Consider the following 16,073-nt stretch of genomic DNA (forward strand, 5'->3'; position numbering starts at 1 on the left):
TGGGAACATGACTGAGGTTTGAATCTGGAACCATGTGGCCTGGGAATATGACTGAGGTTTGATTCTGGAAACCATTGGCCTGGGAACATGCCTGATGTGAGATTGTGGAATCCTGTGGCTTGGGAACATGACATCGGTTTGGATTCTGGTACCCTGTTGCCTGGGAACATGAAATCGGATTGATTCTGGAAACCTGTGGCCTGGGAATATGAGTGAGGTTTGATTCTGGAACCATGTGGCCTGGGAACATGACATCTGTTTAGTTTGTGGAATACTGTGCCCCGGTAACCTGACTGAGCCTTGGTTCTGGAACCCTGTGGACTGGCAACATGACTGAGGTTTGATTCTGGAACCCTGTAGCCAGGGAACATAACTGAGGATTGATTCTGGAACCCTGTGGCCTGGGAACATGACATCGGTGGATTCTGGAACCCTGTGGCCAGGGAACATGAGAACGGTTTGATTCTGGAACCCTGTGTCCTGGAAACTTGTCTGAGGTTTGATGGTGGAAACCTCTGACCTGGCAACATGACTGAGGTTTAATTCTGGAAGACTGTGGCCAGGGAACATGATATCGGGTTGACTCTGGAAACCTGTGTCCTGGGAACATGACTGAGGTTTGCTTCTGGAAACCTGTGGCCTGGGAACATGGCTGAGGTTTGATTGTGGAACCCCCTGGCCTGGGAACATGACTGTGGTTTGAATCTGGAACCCTGTGGCCTGGGAACATGACATCGGTTGGATTCTGGAATCCTGTGGCCTGGGAACAAGACTGAGGTTTGATTGTGCAACCCTCTGGCCTGGGAACATGACTGTGGTTTGATTCTGAAACCCTGTGGCCTGGGAAAATGACTGAGGTTTGTTTCTGGAAGCCTGTTCCCTGGGAACATGACTGAGGTTGGATTCTGGACACCTGTGTTCTGGGAAATTGAATGAGGTTTGATTGTTGAAACCTGTGCCCTGCGAACATGACTGAGGTTTGATAATGGAAACATGTGTCCTGGGAATATGACTGAGGTTTGATTCTGGAAACCTGTGGCCTGGGATAATGACTGAGGTTTCATTGTGGAAACATGTGGCCTGGGATCATGACTGAGGTTTGATGGTGGACCACTCTTGACTGGCAAAATGACTGAGGCTGGATTTTGGAACCCTGTGGCCTGGCAACATGACTGAAGCCTGATTCTGAAACCCTGTGGCCTGGGAACATGAGAAAGGTTTGATTCTGGAACCCTGTGGCTTGGGAATATGTCTGAGGTTTGATGGTGGAAACCTGTGGCCTGGCAACATGACTGAGGTTTGTTACTGGAACCCTGTTCCCTGGGAACATGAGTGAGGTTTGCTTCTGGACACCTTTGTCCTGGGAACATGACCGTGCTTTGATTGTGGAAACCTGTGGCCTGCGAACATGACTGAGGTTTGATTCTGGAACCATGTGTCATGGGAATATGACTGAGGTTTGATTCTGGAAATCTGTGGCCTGGGAACTTGACTGAGGTTTGATGGCAGAAACCTGTGGACTGGCGACATGACTGAGGTTTGATTGTAGAACCCTCTGTCCTGGAAACATGACTGCGACCTGATACTTGAAACCCATGGCCTGGGAACTTGACATTGGTTTGATTCTGGAACCCTGTGGCCAGGGAACATGACAGAGGCGTGATTCTGGAATCCTGTGGCCTGGGAACATGACATCTGTTTAGATTGTGGAATACTGTGCCATGGGAACCTGACTGAGGCTTGGTTCTGGAACCCTGTGCACTGGGAACATGACTGAGGTTTTATTCAGGAATCCTGTGGCCTGGGAACATGACATCAGTGGATTCTGGAACCCTGTGGCCTGGGAACATGAGAACGGTTTGATTCTGGAACCCTATGGCCTGGGAACATGTCTGAGGTTTCATGGTGGAAACCTGTGGCTTGGCAACATGACTGAGGTTTGTTACTGGAACCCTGTTCCCTGGGAACATGACTGAGGTTTGATTCTGGACACCTTTGTGCTGGGAACATGACTGTGGTTTGATTGTGGAACCATGGGTCCTGCAAACATGACTGAGGTTTGATTCTGGAACCATGTGACCTGGGAATATGACTGCGGTTTGATTCTGGAAATCTGTGTCCTGGGAACTTGACTGAGGTTTGATGGCAGAAACCTGTGGACTGGCGACATGACTGACGTTTGATTGTAGAACCCTCTGTCCTGGAAACATGACTGCGACCTGATACTTGAAACCCATGGCCTGGGAACTTGACATTGGTTTGATTCTGGAACCCTGTGGCCAGGGAACATGACAGAGGCGTGATTCTGGAACCCTGTGGCCTGGGAACATGAGAACGGTTTGATTCTGGAACCCTTTGGCCTGGGAACATGTCTGAGGTTTCATGGTGGAAACCTGTGGCTTGGCAACATGACTGAGGTTTGTTACTGGAACCCTGTTCCCTGGGAACATGACTGAGGTTTGATTCTGGACACCTTTGTGCTGGGAACATGACTGTGGTTTGATTGTGGAACCATGGGTCCTGCAAACATGACTGAGGTTTGATTCTGGAACCATGTGACCTGGGAATATGACTGTGGTTTGATTCTGGAAATCTGTGTCCTGGGAACTTGACTGAGGTTTGATGGCAGAAACCTGTGGACTGGCAACATGACTGAGGTTTGACTGTAGAACCCTGTGCCCTGGAAACATGACTGCGGCCTGGTACTGGAAACCCATGGCCTAGGAACTTGACATTGGTTTGATTCTGGAACCCTGTGGCCTGGGAACATGACTGAGGCGTGATTCTGGAAACCTGTGGCCTGGGAACATGACATCTGTTTAGATTGTGGAATACTGTGCCCTGGGAACCTGACTGAAGGCTTGGTTCTGGAATCCTGTGGACTGGGAACATGACTGAGGATTGATTCTGGGACCATGTGGCCTGGGTATATGACTGTGGTTTGATTCTGGAGGGCATTGTCCTGGGAACATGACTTATGTTAGATTGTGGAATCCTGTGGCCTGGGAATATGACATCGGTTTGGATTCTGGTACCCTGTTGCCTGGGAACATGAAATCGGTTTGATTGTGGAAACCTGTGGTCTGGCAATATGACTGAGGTTTGATGGTGGTACCCTATGGCCTGGCAACATGACTGAGGTTTAATTCTGGATGCTTGTGGCCTGGGAACATGACTGAGGCGTGATTCTGGAATCCTGGGGCCTGGGAATATGACATCTGTTTAGATTGTGGAATACTGTGCCCTGGGAACCTAACTGAGGCTTGGTTCTGGAACCCTGTGGACTGGGAACATGACTGAGGTTTTATTCTGGCACCCTGTAGACTGGGAATATAACTGAGGATTGATACTGGAACCCTGTTGCCTGGGAACATTACATCAGTGGATTCTGGAACCCTGTGGCCGGGGAACATGAGAACGGTTTGATTCTGGAACCCTGTGGCCTGGGAACATGTCTGAGGTTTGATGGTGGAAACCTGTGGCTTGGCAACATGACTGAGGTTTGTTCCTGGAACCCTGTTCCCTGGGAACATGACTGAGGTTTGATTCCGGAACCCTGTAGCCTGGGAACATAACTGAGGATTAATTCTGGAACCCTGTGGCCTGGGAACATGACATCGGTGGATTCTGGAACCCTGTGGCCTGGGAACATGACATCGGTGGATTCTGGAACCCTCTGGCCAGGGAACATGAGAACGGTTTGATTCTGGAACCCTGTGTCCTGGAAACTTGTCTGAGGTTTGATGGTGGAAACCTGTGACCAGGCAACATGACTGAGGGTTGATGGTGGAACCCTGTGGCCTGGAAAGATGACTTAGGTTTGATTGTGGAACACTCTGGCCTGGGAACATGACTGAGGCTTGCTGGTGGAACCGTGGCCTAGCAAAAGGACTGAGGTTTGATTGTGGAACCCTCTGGCCTGGGAATATGACTGAGGTTTAGTTGTGGTACCCTGTGGCCTGAGAACATGACTGGGATTTTATTTTTGAAACCTGTGTCCAGGGAACATGACTGAGGTTTGATTCTGGAACCCTGGGTCCTGGGAACATGACTGAGGTTTGAATCTGGAACCATGTGGCCTGGGAATATGACTGAGGTTTGATTCTGGAAACCATTGGCCTGGGAACATGCCTGATGTGAGATTGTGGAATCCTGTGGCTTGGGAACATGACATCGGTTTGGATTCTGGTACCCTGTTGCCTGGGAACATGAAATCGGATTGATTCTGGAAACCTGTGGCCTGGGAATATGAGTGAGGTTTGATTCTGGAACCATGTGGCCTGGGAACATGACATCTGTTTAGTTTGTGGAATACTGTGCCCCGGTAACCTGACTGAGCCTTGGTTCTGGAACCCTGTGGACTGGGAACATGACTGAGGTTTGATTCTGGAACCCTGTAGCCAGGGAACATAACTGAGGATTGATTCTGGAACCCTGTGGCCTGGGAACATGACATCGGTGGATTCTGGAACCCTGTGGCCAGGGAACATGAGAACGGTTTGATTCTGGAACCCTGTGTCCTGGAAACTTGTCTGAGGTTTGATGGTGGAAACCTCTGACCTGGCAACATGACTGAGGTTTAATTCTGGAAGACTGTGGCCAGGGAACATGATATCGGGTTGACTCTGGAAACCTGTGTCCTGGGAACATGACTGAGGTTTGCTTCTGGAAACCTGTGGCCTGGGAACATGGCTGAGGTTTGATTGTGGAACCCCCTGGCCTGGGAACATGACTGTGGTTTGAATCTGGAACCCTGTGGCCTGGGAACATGACATCGGTTGGATTCTGGAATCCTGTGGCCTGGGAACAAGACTGAGGTTTGATTGTGCAACCCTCTGGCCTGGGAACATGACTGTGGTTTGATTCTGAAACCCTGTGGCCTGGGAAAATGACTGAGGTTTGTTTCTGGAAGCCTGTTCCCTGGGAACATGACTGAGGTTGGATTCTGGACACCTGTGTTCTGGGAAATTGAATGAGGTTTGATTGTTGAAACCTGTGCCCTGCGAACATGACTGAGGTTTGATAATGGAAACATGTGTCCTGGGAATATGACTGAGGTTTGATTCTGGAAACCTGTGGCCTGGGATAATGACTGAGGTTTCATTGTGGAAACATGTGGCCTGGGATCATGACTGAGGTTTGATGGTGGACCACTCTTGACTGGCAAAATGACTGAGGCTGGATTTTGGAACCCTGTGGCCTGGCAACATGACTGAAGCCTGATTCTGAAACCCTGTGGCCTGGGAACATGAGAAAGGTTTGATTCTGGAACCCTGTGGCTTGGGAATATGTCTGAGGTTTGATGGTGGAAACCTGTGGCCTGGCAACATGACTGAGGTTTGTTACTGGAACCCTGTTCCCTGGGAACATGAGTGAGGTTTGCTTCTGGACACCTTTGTCCTGGGAACATGACCGTGCTTTGATTGTGGAAACCTGTGGCCTGCGAACATGACTGAGGTTTGATTCTGGAACCATGTGTCATGGGAATATGACTGAGGTTTGATTCTGGAAATCTGTGGCCTGGGAACTTGACTGAGGTTTGATGGCAGAAACCTGTGGACTGGCGACATGACTGAGGTTTGATTGTAGAACCCTCTGTCCTGGAAACATGACTGCGACCTGATACTTGAAACCCATGGCCTGGGAACTTGACATTGGTTTGATTCTGGAACCCTGTGGCCAGGGAACATGACAGAGGCGTGATTCTGGAATCCTGTGGCCTGGGAACATGACATCTGTTTAGATTGTGGAATACTGTGCCATGGGAACCTGACTGAGGCTTGGTTCTGGAACCCTGTGCACTGGGAACATGACTGAGGTTTTATTCAGGAATCCTGTGGCCTGGGAACATGACATCAGTGGATTCTGGAACCCTGTGGCCTGGGAACATGAGAACGGTTTGATTCTGGAACCCTATGGCCTGGGAACATGTCTGAGGTTTCATGGTGGAAACCTGTGGCTTGGCAACATGACTGAGGTTTGTTACTGGAACCCTGTTCCCTGGGAACATGACTGAGGTTTGATTCTGGACACCTTTGTGCTGGGAACATGACTGTGGTTTGATTGTGGAACCATGGGTCCTGCAAACATGACTGAGGTTTGATTCTGGAACCATGTGACCTGGGAATATGACTGCGGTTTGATTCTGGAAATCTGTGTCCTGGGAACTTGACTGAGGTTTGATGGCAGAAACCTGTGGACTGGCGACATGACTGACGTTTGATTGTAGAACCCTCTGTCCTGGAAACATGACTGCGACCTGATACTTGAAACCCATGGCCTGGGAACTTGACATTGGTTTGATTCTGGAACCCTGTGGCCAGGGAACATGACAGAGGCGTGATTCTGGAACCCTGTGGCCTGGGAACATGAGAACGGTTTGATTCTGGAACCCTTTGGCCTGGGAACATGTCTGAGGTTTCATGGTGGAAACCTGTGGCTTGGCAACATGACTGAGGTTTGTTACTGGAACCCTGTTCCCTGGGAACATGACTGAGGTTTGATTCTGGACACCTTTGTGCTGGGAACATGACTGTGGTTTGATTGTGGAACCATGGGTCCTGCAAACATGACTGAGGTTTGATTCTGGAACCATGTGACCTGGGAATATGACTGTGGTTTGATTCTGGAAATCTGTGTCCTGGGAACTTGACTGAGGTTTGATGGCAGAAACCTGTGGACTGGCTACATGACTGAGGTTTGACTGTAGAACCCTGTGCCCTGGAAACATGACTGCGGCCTGGTACTGGAAACCCATGGCCTAGGAACTTGACATTGGTTTGATTCTGGAACCCTGTGGCCTGGGAACATGACTGAGGCGTGATTCTGGAAACCTGTGGCCTGGGAACATGACATCTGTTTAGATTGTGGAATACTGTGCCCTGGGAACCTGACTGAAGGCTTGGTTCTGGAATCCTGTGGACTGGGAACATGACTGAGGATTGATTCTGGGACCATGTGGCCTGGGTATATGACTGTGGTTTGATTCTGGAGGGCATTGTCCTGGGAACATGACTTATGTTAGATTGTGGAATCCTGTGGCCTGGGAATATGACATCGGTTTGGATTCTGGTACCCTGTTGCCTGGGAACATGAAATCGGTTTGATTGTGGAAACCTGTGGTCTGGCAATATGACTGAGGTTTGATGGTGGTACCCTATGGCCTGGCAACATGACTGAGGTTTAATTCTGGATGCTTGTGGCCTGGGAACATGACTGAGGCGTGATTCTGGAATCCTGGGGCCTGGGAATATGACATCTGTTTAGATTGTGGAATACTGTGCCCTGGGAACCTAACTGAGGCTTGGTTCTGGAACCCTGTGGACTGGGAACATGACTGAGGTTTTATTCTGGCACCCTGTAGACTGGGAATATAACTGAGGATTGATACTGGAACCCTGTTGCCTGGGAACATTACATCAGTGGATTCTGGAACCCTGTGGCCGGGGAACATGAGAACGGTTTGATTCTGGAACCCTGTGGCCTGGGAACATGTCTGAGGTTTGATGGTGGAAACCTGTGGCTTGGCAACATGACTGAGGTTTGTTCCTGGAACCCTGTTCCCTGGGAACATGACTGAGGTTTGATTCCGGAACCCTGTAGCCTGGGAACATAACTGAGGATTAATTCTGGAACCCTGTGGCCTGGGAACATGACATCGGTGGATTCTGGAACCCTGTGGCCTGGGAACATGACATCGGTGGATTCTGGAACCCTCTGGCCAGGGAACATGAGAACGGTTTGATTCTGGAACCCTGTGTCCTGGAAACTTGTCTGAGGTTTGATGGTGGAAACCTGTGACCAGGCAACATGACTGAGGGTTGATGGTGGAACCCTGTGGCCTGGAAAGATGACTTAGGTTTGATTGTGGAACACTCTGGCCTGGGAACATGACTGAGGCTTGCTGGTGGAACCGTGGCCTAGCAAAAGGACTGAGGTTTGATTGTGGAACCCTCTGGCCTGGGAATATGACTGAGGTTTAGTTGTGGTACCCTGTGGCCTGAGAACATGACTGGGATTTTATTTTTGAAACCTGTGTCCAGGGAACATGACTGAGGTTTGATTCTGGAACCCTGGGTCCTGGGAACATGACTGAGGTTTGAATCTGGAACCATGTGGCCTGGGAATATGACTGAGGTTTGATTCTGGAAACCATTGGCCTGGGAACATGCCTGATGTGAGATTGTGGAATCCTGTGGCTTGGGAACATGACATCGGTTTGGATTCTGGTACCCTGTTGCCTGGGAACATGAAATCGGATTGATTCTGGAAACCTGTGGCCTGGGAATATGAGTGAGGTTTGATTCTGGAACCATGTGGCCTGGGAACATGACATCTGTTTAGTTTGTGGAATACTGTGCCCCGGTAACCTGACTGAGCCTTGGTTCTGGAACCCTGTGGACTGGGAACATGACTGAGGTTTGATTCTGGAACCCTGTAGCCAGGGAACATAACTGAGGATTGATTCTGGAACCCTGTGGCCTGGGAACATGACATCGGTGGATTCTGGAACCCTGTGGCCAGGGAACATGATATCGGGTTGACTCTGGAAACCTGTGTCCTGGGAACATGACTGAGGTTTGCTTCTGGAAACCTGTGGCCTGGGAACATGGCTGAGGTTTGATTGTGGAACCCCCTGGCCTGGGAACATGACTGTGGTTTGAATCTGGAACCCTGTGGCCTGGGAACATGACATCGGTTGGATTCTGGAATCCTGTGGCCTGGGAACAAGACTGAGGTTTGATTGTGCAACCCTCTGGCCTGGGAACATGACTGTGGTTTGATTCTGAAACCCTGTGGCCTGGGAAAATGACTGAGGTTTGTTTCTGGAAGCCTGTTCCCTGGGAACATGACTGAGGTTGGATTCTGGACACCTGTGTTCTGGGAAATTGAATGAGGTTTGATTGTTGAAACCTGTGCCCTGCGAACATGACTGAGGTTTGATAATGGAAACATGTGTCCTGGGAATATGACTGAGGTTTGATTCTGGAAACCTGTGGCCTGGGATAATGACTGAGGTTTCATTGTGGAAACATGTGGCCTGGGATCATGACTGAGGTTTGATGGTGGACCACTCTTGACTGGCAAAATGACTGAGGCTGGATTTTGGAACCCTGTGGCCTGGCAACATGACTGAAGCCTGATTCTGAAACCCTGTGGCCTGGGAACATGAGAAAGGTTTGATTCTGGAACCCTGTGGCTTGGGAATATGTCTGAGGTTTGATGGTGGAAACCTGTGGCCTGGCAACATGACTGAGGTTTGTTTCTGGAACCCTGTTCCCTGGGAACATGAGTGAGGTTTGCTTCTGGACACCTTTGTCCTGGGAACATGACCGTGCTTTGATTGTGGAAACCTGTGGCCTGCGAACATGACTGAGGTTTGATTCTGGAACCATGTGTCATGGGAATATGACTGAGGTTTGATTCTGGAAATCTGTGGCCTGGGAACTTGACTGAGGTTTGATGGCAGAAACCTGTGGACTGGCGACATGACTGAGGTTTGATTGTAGAACCCTCTGTCCTGGAAACATGACTGCGACCTGATACTTGAAACCCATGGCCTGGGAACTTGACATTGGTTTGATTCTGGAACCCTGTGGCCAGGGAACATGACAGAGGCGTGATTCTGGAACCCTGTGGCCTGGGAACATGAGAACGGTTTGATTCTGGAACCCTTTGGCCTGGGAACATGTCTGAGGTTTCATGGTGGAAACCTGTGGCTTGGCAACATGACTGAGGTTTGTTACTGGAACCCTGTTCCCTGGGAACATGACTGAGGTTTGATTCTGGACACCTTTGTGCTGGGAACATGACTGTGGTTTGATTGTGGAACCATGGGTCCTGCAAACATGACTGAGGTTTGATTCTGGAACCATGTGACCTGGGAATATGACTGCGGTTTGATTCTGGAAATCTGTGGCCTGGGAACTTGACTGAGGTTTGATGGCAGAAACCTGTGGACTGGCAACATGACTGAGGTTTGACTGTAGAACCCTGTGCCCTGGAAACATGACTGCGGCCTGGTACTGGAAACCCATGGCCTAGGAACTTGACATTGGTTTGATTCTGGAACCCTGTGGCCTGGGAACATGACTGAGGCGTGATTCTGGAAACCTGTGGCCTGGGAACATGACATCTGTTTAGATTGTGGAATACTGTGCCCTGGGAACCTGACTGAAGGCTTGGTTCTGGAATCCTGTGGACTGGGAACATGACTGAGGATTGATTCTGGGACCATGTGGCCTGGGTATATGACTGTGGTTTGATTCTGGAGGGCATTGTCCTGGGAACATGACTTATGTTAGATTGTGGAATCCTGTGGCCTGGGAATATGACATCGGTTTGGATTCTGGTACCCTGTTGCCTGGGAACATGAAATCGGTTTGATTGTGGAAACCTGTGGTCTGGCAATATGACTGAGGTTTGATGGTGGTACCCTATGGCCTGGCAACATGACTGAGGTTTAATTCTGGATGCTTGTGGCCTGGGAACATGACTGAGGCGTGATTCTGGAATCCTGGGGCCTGGGAATATGACATCTGTTTAGATTGTGGAATACTGTGCCCTGGGAACCTAACTGAGGCTTGGTTCTGGAACCCTGTGGACTGGGAACATGACTGAGGTTTTATTCTGGCACCCTGTAGACTGGGAATATAACTGAGGATTGATACTGGAACCCTGTTGCCTGGGAACATTACATCAGTGGATTCTGGAACCCTGTGGCCGGGGAACATGAGAACGGTTTGATTCTGGAACCCTGTGGCCTGGGAACATGTCTGAGGTTTGATGGTGGAAACCTGTGGCTTGGCAACATGACTGAGGTTTGTTCCTGGAACCCTGTTCCCTGGGAACATGACTGAGGTTTGATTCCGGAACCCTGTAGCCTGGGAACATAACTGAGGATTAATTCTGGAACCCTGTGGCCTGGGAACATGACATCGGTGGATTCTGGAACCCTGTGGCCTGGGAACATGACATCGGTGGATTCTGGAACCCTCTGGCCAGGGAACATGAGAACGGTTTGATTCTGGAACCCTGTGTCCTGGAAACTTGTCTGAGGTTTGATGGTGGAAACCTGTGACCAGGCAACATGACTGAGGGTTGATGGTGGAACCCTGTGGCCTGGAAAGATGACTTAGGTTTGATTGTGGAACACTCTGGCCTGGGAACATGACTGAGGCTTGCTGGTGGAACCGTGGCCTAGCAAAAGGACTGAGGTTTGATTGTGGAACCCTCTGGCCTGGGAATATGACTGAGGTTTAGTTGTGGTACCCTGTGGCCTGAGAACATGACTGGGATTTTATTTTTGAAACCTGTGTCCAGGGAACATGACTGAGGTTTGATTCTGGAACCCTGGGTCCTGGGAACATGACTGAGGTTTGAATCTGGAACCATGTGGCCTGGGAATATGACTGAGGTTTGATTCTGGAAACCATTGGCCTGGGAACATGCCTGATGTGAGATTGTGGAATCCTGTGGCTTGGGAACATGACATCGGTTTGGATTCTGGTACCCTGTTGCCTGGGAACATGAAATCGGATTGATTCTGGAAACCTGTGGCCTGGGAATATGAGTGAGGTTTGATTCTGGAACCATGTGGCCTGGGAACATGACATCTGTTTAGTTTGTGGAATACTGTGCCCCGGTAACCTGACTGAGCCTTGGTTCTGGAACCCTGTGGACTGGGAACATGACTGAGGTTTGATTCTGGAACCCTGTAGCCAGGGAACATAACTGAGGATTGATTCTGGAACCCTGTGGCCTGGGAACATGACATCGGTGGATTCTGGAACCCTGTGGCCAGGGAACATGAGAACGGTTTGATTCTGGAACCCTGTGTCCTGGAAACTTGTCTGAGGTTTGATGGTGGAAACCTCTGACCTGGCAACATGACTGAGGTTTAATTCTGGAAGACTGTGGCCAGGGAACATGATCTCGGGTTGACTCTGGAAACCTGTGTCCTGGGAACATGACTGAGGTTTGCTTCTGGAAACCTGTGGCCTGGGAACATGGCTGAGGTTTGATTGTGGAACCCCCTGGCCTGGGAACATGACTGTGGTTTGAATCTGGAACCCTGTGGCCTGGGAACATGACATCGGTTGGATTCTGGAATCCTGTGGCCTGGGAACAAGACTGAGGTTTGATTGTGCAACCCTCTGGCCTGGGAACATGACTGTGGTTTGATTCTGAAACCCTGTGGCCTGGGAAAATGACTGAGGTTTGTTTCTGGAAGCCTGTTCCCTGGGAACATGACTGAGGTTGGATTCTGGACACCTGTGTTCTGGGAAATTGAATGAGGTTTGATTGTTGAAACCTGTGCCCTGCGAACATGACTGAGGTTTGATAATGGAAACATGTGTCCTGGGAATATGACTGAGGTTTGATTCTGGAAACCTGTGGCCTGGGATAATGACTGAGGTTTCATTGTGGAAACATGTGGCCTGGGATCATGACTGAGGTTTGATGGTGGACCACTCTTGACTGGCAAAATGACTGAGGCTGGATTTTGGAACCCTGTGGCCTGGCAACATGACTGAAGCCTGATTCTGAAACCCTGTGGCCTGGGAACATGAGAAAGGTTTGATTCTGGAACCCTGTGGCTTGGGAATATGTCTGAGGTTTGATGGTGGAAACCTGTGGCCTGGCAACATGACTGAGGTTTGTTACTGGAACCCTGTTCCCTGGGAACATGAGTGAGGTTTGCTTCTGGACACCTTTGTCCTGGGAACATGACCGTGCTTTGATTGTGGAAACCTGTGGCCTGCGAACATGACTGAGGTTTGATTCTGGAACCATGTGTCCTGGGAATATGACTGCGGTTTGATTCTGGAAATCTGTGGCCTGGGAACTTGACTGAGGTTTGATGGCAGAAACCTGTGGACTGGCGACATGACTGAGGTTTGATTGTAGAACCCTCTGTCCTGGAAACATGACTGCGACCTGATACTTGAAACCCATGGCCTGGGAACTTGACATTGGTTTGATTCTGGAACCCTGTGGCCAGGGAACATGACAGAGGCGTGATTCTGGAACCCTGTGGCCTGGGAACATGAGAACGGTTTGATTCTGGAACCCTGTGGCTTGGGACTATGTCTGAGGTTTGATGGTGGAAACCTGTGGCCTGGCAACATGACTGAGGTTTGTTACTGGAACCCTGTTCCCTGGGAACATGAGTGAGGTTTGCTTCTGGACACCTTTGTCCTGGGAACATGACCGTGCTTTGATTGTGGAAACCTGTGGCCTGCGAACATGACTGAGGTTTGATTCTGGAACCATGTGTCATGGGAATATGACTGAGGTTTGATTCTGGAAATCTGTGGCCTGGGAACATGACAGAGGTTTGATGGCAGAAACCTGTGGACTGGCGACATGACTGAGGTTTGATTGTAGAACCCTCTGTCCTGGAAACATGACTGCGACCTGATACTTGAAACCCATGGCCTGGGAACTTGACATTGGTTTGATTCAGGAACCCTGTGGCCAGGGAACATGACAGAGGCGTGATTCTGGAACCCTGTGGCCTGGGAACATGAGAACGGTTTGATTCTGGAACCCTTTGGCCTGGGAACATGTCTGAGGTTTCATGGTGGAAACCTGTGGCTTGGCAACATGACTGAGGTTTGTTACTGGAACCCTGTTCCCTGGGAACATGACTGAGGTTTGATTCTGTACACCTTTGTGCTGGGAACATGACTGTGGTTTGATTGTGGAAACCATGGGTCCTGCAAACATGACTGACGTTTGATTCTGGAACCATGTGACCTGGGAATATGACTGCGGTTTGATTCTGGAAATCTGTGGCCTGGGAACTTGACTGAGGTTTGATGGCAGAAACCTGTGGACTGGCAACATGACTAAGGTTTGACTGTAGAACCCTGTGCCCTGGAAACATGACTGCGGCCTGGTACTGGAAACCCATGGCCTAGGAACTTGACATTGGTTTGATTCTGGAACCCTGTGGCCTGGGAACATGACTGAGGCGTGATTCTGGAAACCTGTGGCCTGGGAACATGACATCTGTTTAGATTGTGGAATACTGTGCCCTGGGAACCTGACTGAAGGCTTGGTTCTGGAATCCTGTGGACTGGGAACATGACTGAGGATTGATTCTGGGACCATGTGGCCTGGGTATATGACTGTGGTTTGATTCTGGAGGGCATTGTCCTGGGAACACGACTTATGTTAGATTGTGGAATCCTGTGGCCTGGGAATATGACATCGGTTTGGATTCTGGTACCCTGTTGCCTGGGAACATGAAATCGGTTTGATTGTGGAAACCTGTGGTCTGGCAATATGACTGAGGTTTGATGGTGGTACCCTATGGCCTGGCAACATGACTGAGGTTTAATTCTGGATGCTTGTGGCCTGGGAACATGACTGAGGCGTGATTCTGGAATCCTGGGGCCTGGGAATATGACATCTGTTTAGATTGTGGAATACTGTGCCCTGGGAACCTAACTGAGGCTTGGTTCTGGAACCCTGTGGACTGGGAACATGACTGAGGTTTTATTCTGGCACCCTGTAGACTGGGAATATAACTGAGGATTGATACTGGAACCCTGTTGCCTGGGAACATTACATCAGTGGATTCTGGAACCCTGTGGCCGGGGAACATGAGAACGGTTTGATTCTGGAACCCTGTGGCCTGGGAACATGTCTGAGGTTTGATGGTGGAAACCTGTGGCTTGGCAACATGACTGAGGTTTGTTCCTGGAGCCCTGTTCCCTGGGAACATGACTGAGGTTTGATTCCGGAACCCTGTAGCCTGGGAACATAACTGAGGATTAATTCTGGAACCCTGTGGCCTGGGAACATGACATCGGTGGATTCTGGAACCCTGTGGCCTGGGAACATGACATCGGTGGATTCTGGAACCCTCTGGCCAGGGAACATGAGAACGGTTTGATTCTGGAACCCTGTGTCCTGGAAACTTGTCTGAGGTTTGATGGTGGAAACCTGTGACCAGGCAACATGACTGAGGGTTGATGGTGGAACCCTGTGGCCTGGAAAGATGACTTAGGTTTGATTGTGGAACACTCTGGCCTGGGAACATGACTGAGGCTTGCTGGTGGAACCGTGGCCTAGCAAAAGGACTGAGGTTTGATTGTGGAACCCTCTGGCCTGGGAATATGACTGAGGTTTAGTTGTGGTACCCTGTGGCCTGAGAACATGACTGGGATTTTATTTTTGAAACCTGTGTCCAGGGAACATGACTGAGGTTTGATTCTGGAACCCTGGGTCCTGGGAACATGACTGAGGTTTGAATCTGGAACCATGTGGCCTGGGAATATGACTGAGGTTTGATTCTGGAAACCATTGGCCTGGGAACATGCCTGATGTGAGATTGTGGAATCCTGTGGCTTGGGAACATGACATCGGTTTGGATTCTGGTACCCTGTTGCCTGGGAACATGAAATCGGATTGATTCTGGAAACCTGTGGCCTGGGAATATGAGTGAGGTTTGATTCTGGAACCATGTGGCCTGGGAACATGACATCTGTTTAGTTTGTGGAATACTGTGCCCCGGTAACCTGACTGAGCCTTGGTTCTGGAACCCTGTGGACTGGGAACATGACTGAGGTTTGATTCTGGAACCCTGTAGCCAGGGAACATAACTGAGGATTGATTCTGGAACCCTGTGGCCTGGGAACATGACATCGGTGGATTCTGGAACCCTGTGGCCAGGGAACATGAGAACGGTTTGATTCTGGAACCCTGTGTCCTGGAAACTTGTCTGAGGTTTGATGGTGGAAACCTCTGACCTGGCAACATGACTGAGGTTTAATTCTGGAAGACTGTGGCCAGGGAACATGATCTCGGGTTGACTCTGGAAACCTGTGTCCTGGGAACATGACTGAGGTTTGCTTCTGGAAACCTGTGGCCTGGGAACATGGCTGAGGTTTGATTGTGGAACCCCCTGGCCTGGGAACATGACTGTGGTTTGAATCTGGAACCCTGTGGCCTGGGAACATGACATCGGTTGGATTCTGGAATCCTGTGGCCTGGGAACAAGACTGAGGTTTGATTGTGCAACCCTCTGGCCTGGGAACATGACTGTGGTTTGATTCTGAAAC

Source organism: Balaenoptera borealis (genome assembly GCF_965194805.1).
Source record: "Balaenoptera borealis genome assembly, chromosome: 19".
Classification (NCBI taxonomy): domain Eukaryota; kingdom Metazoa; phylum Chordata; class Mammalia; order Artiodactyla; family Balaenopteridae; genus Balaenoptera; species Balaenoptera borealis.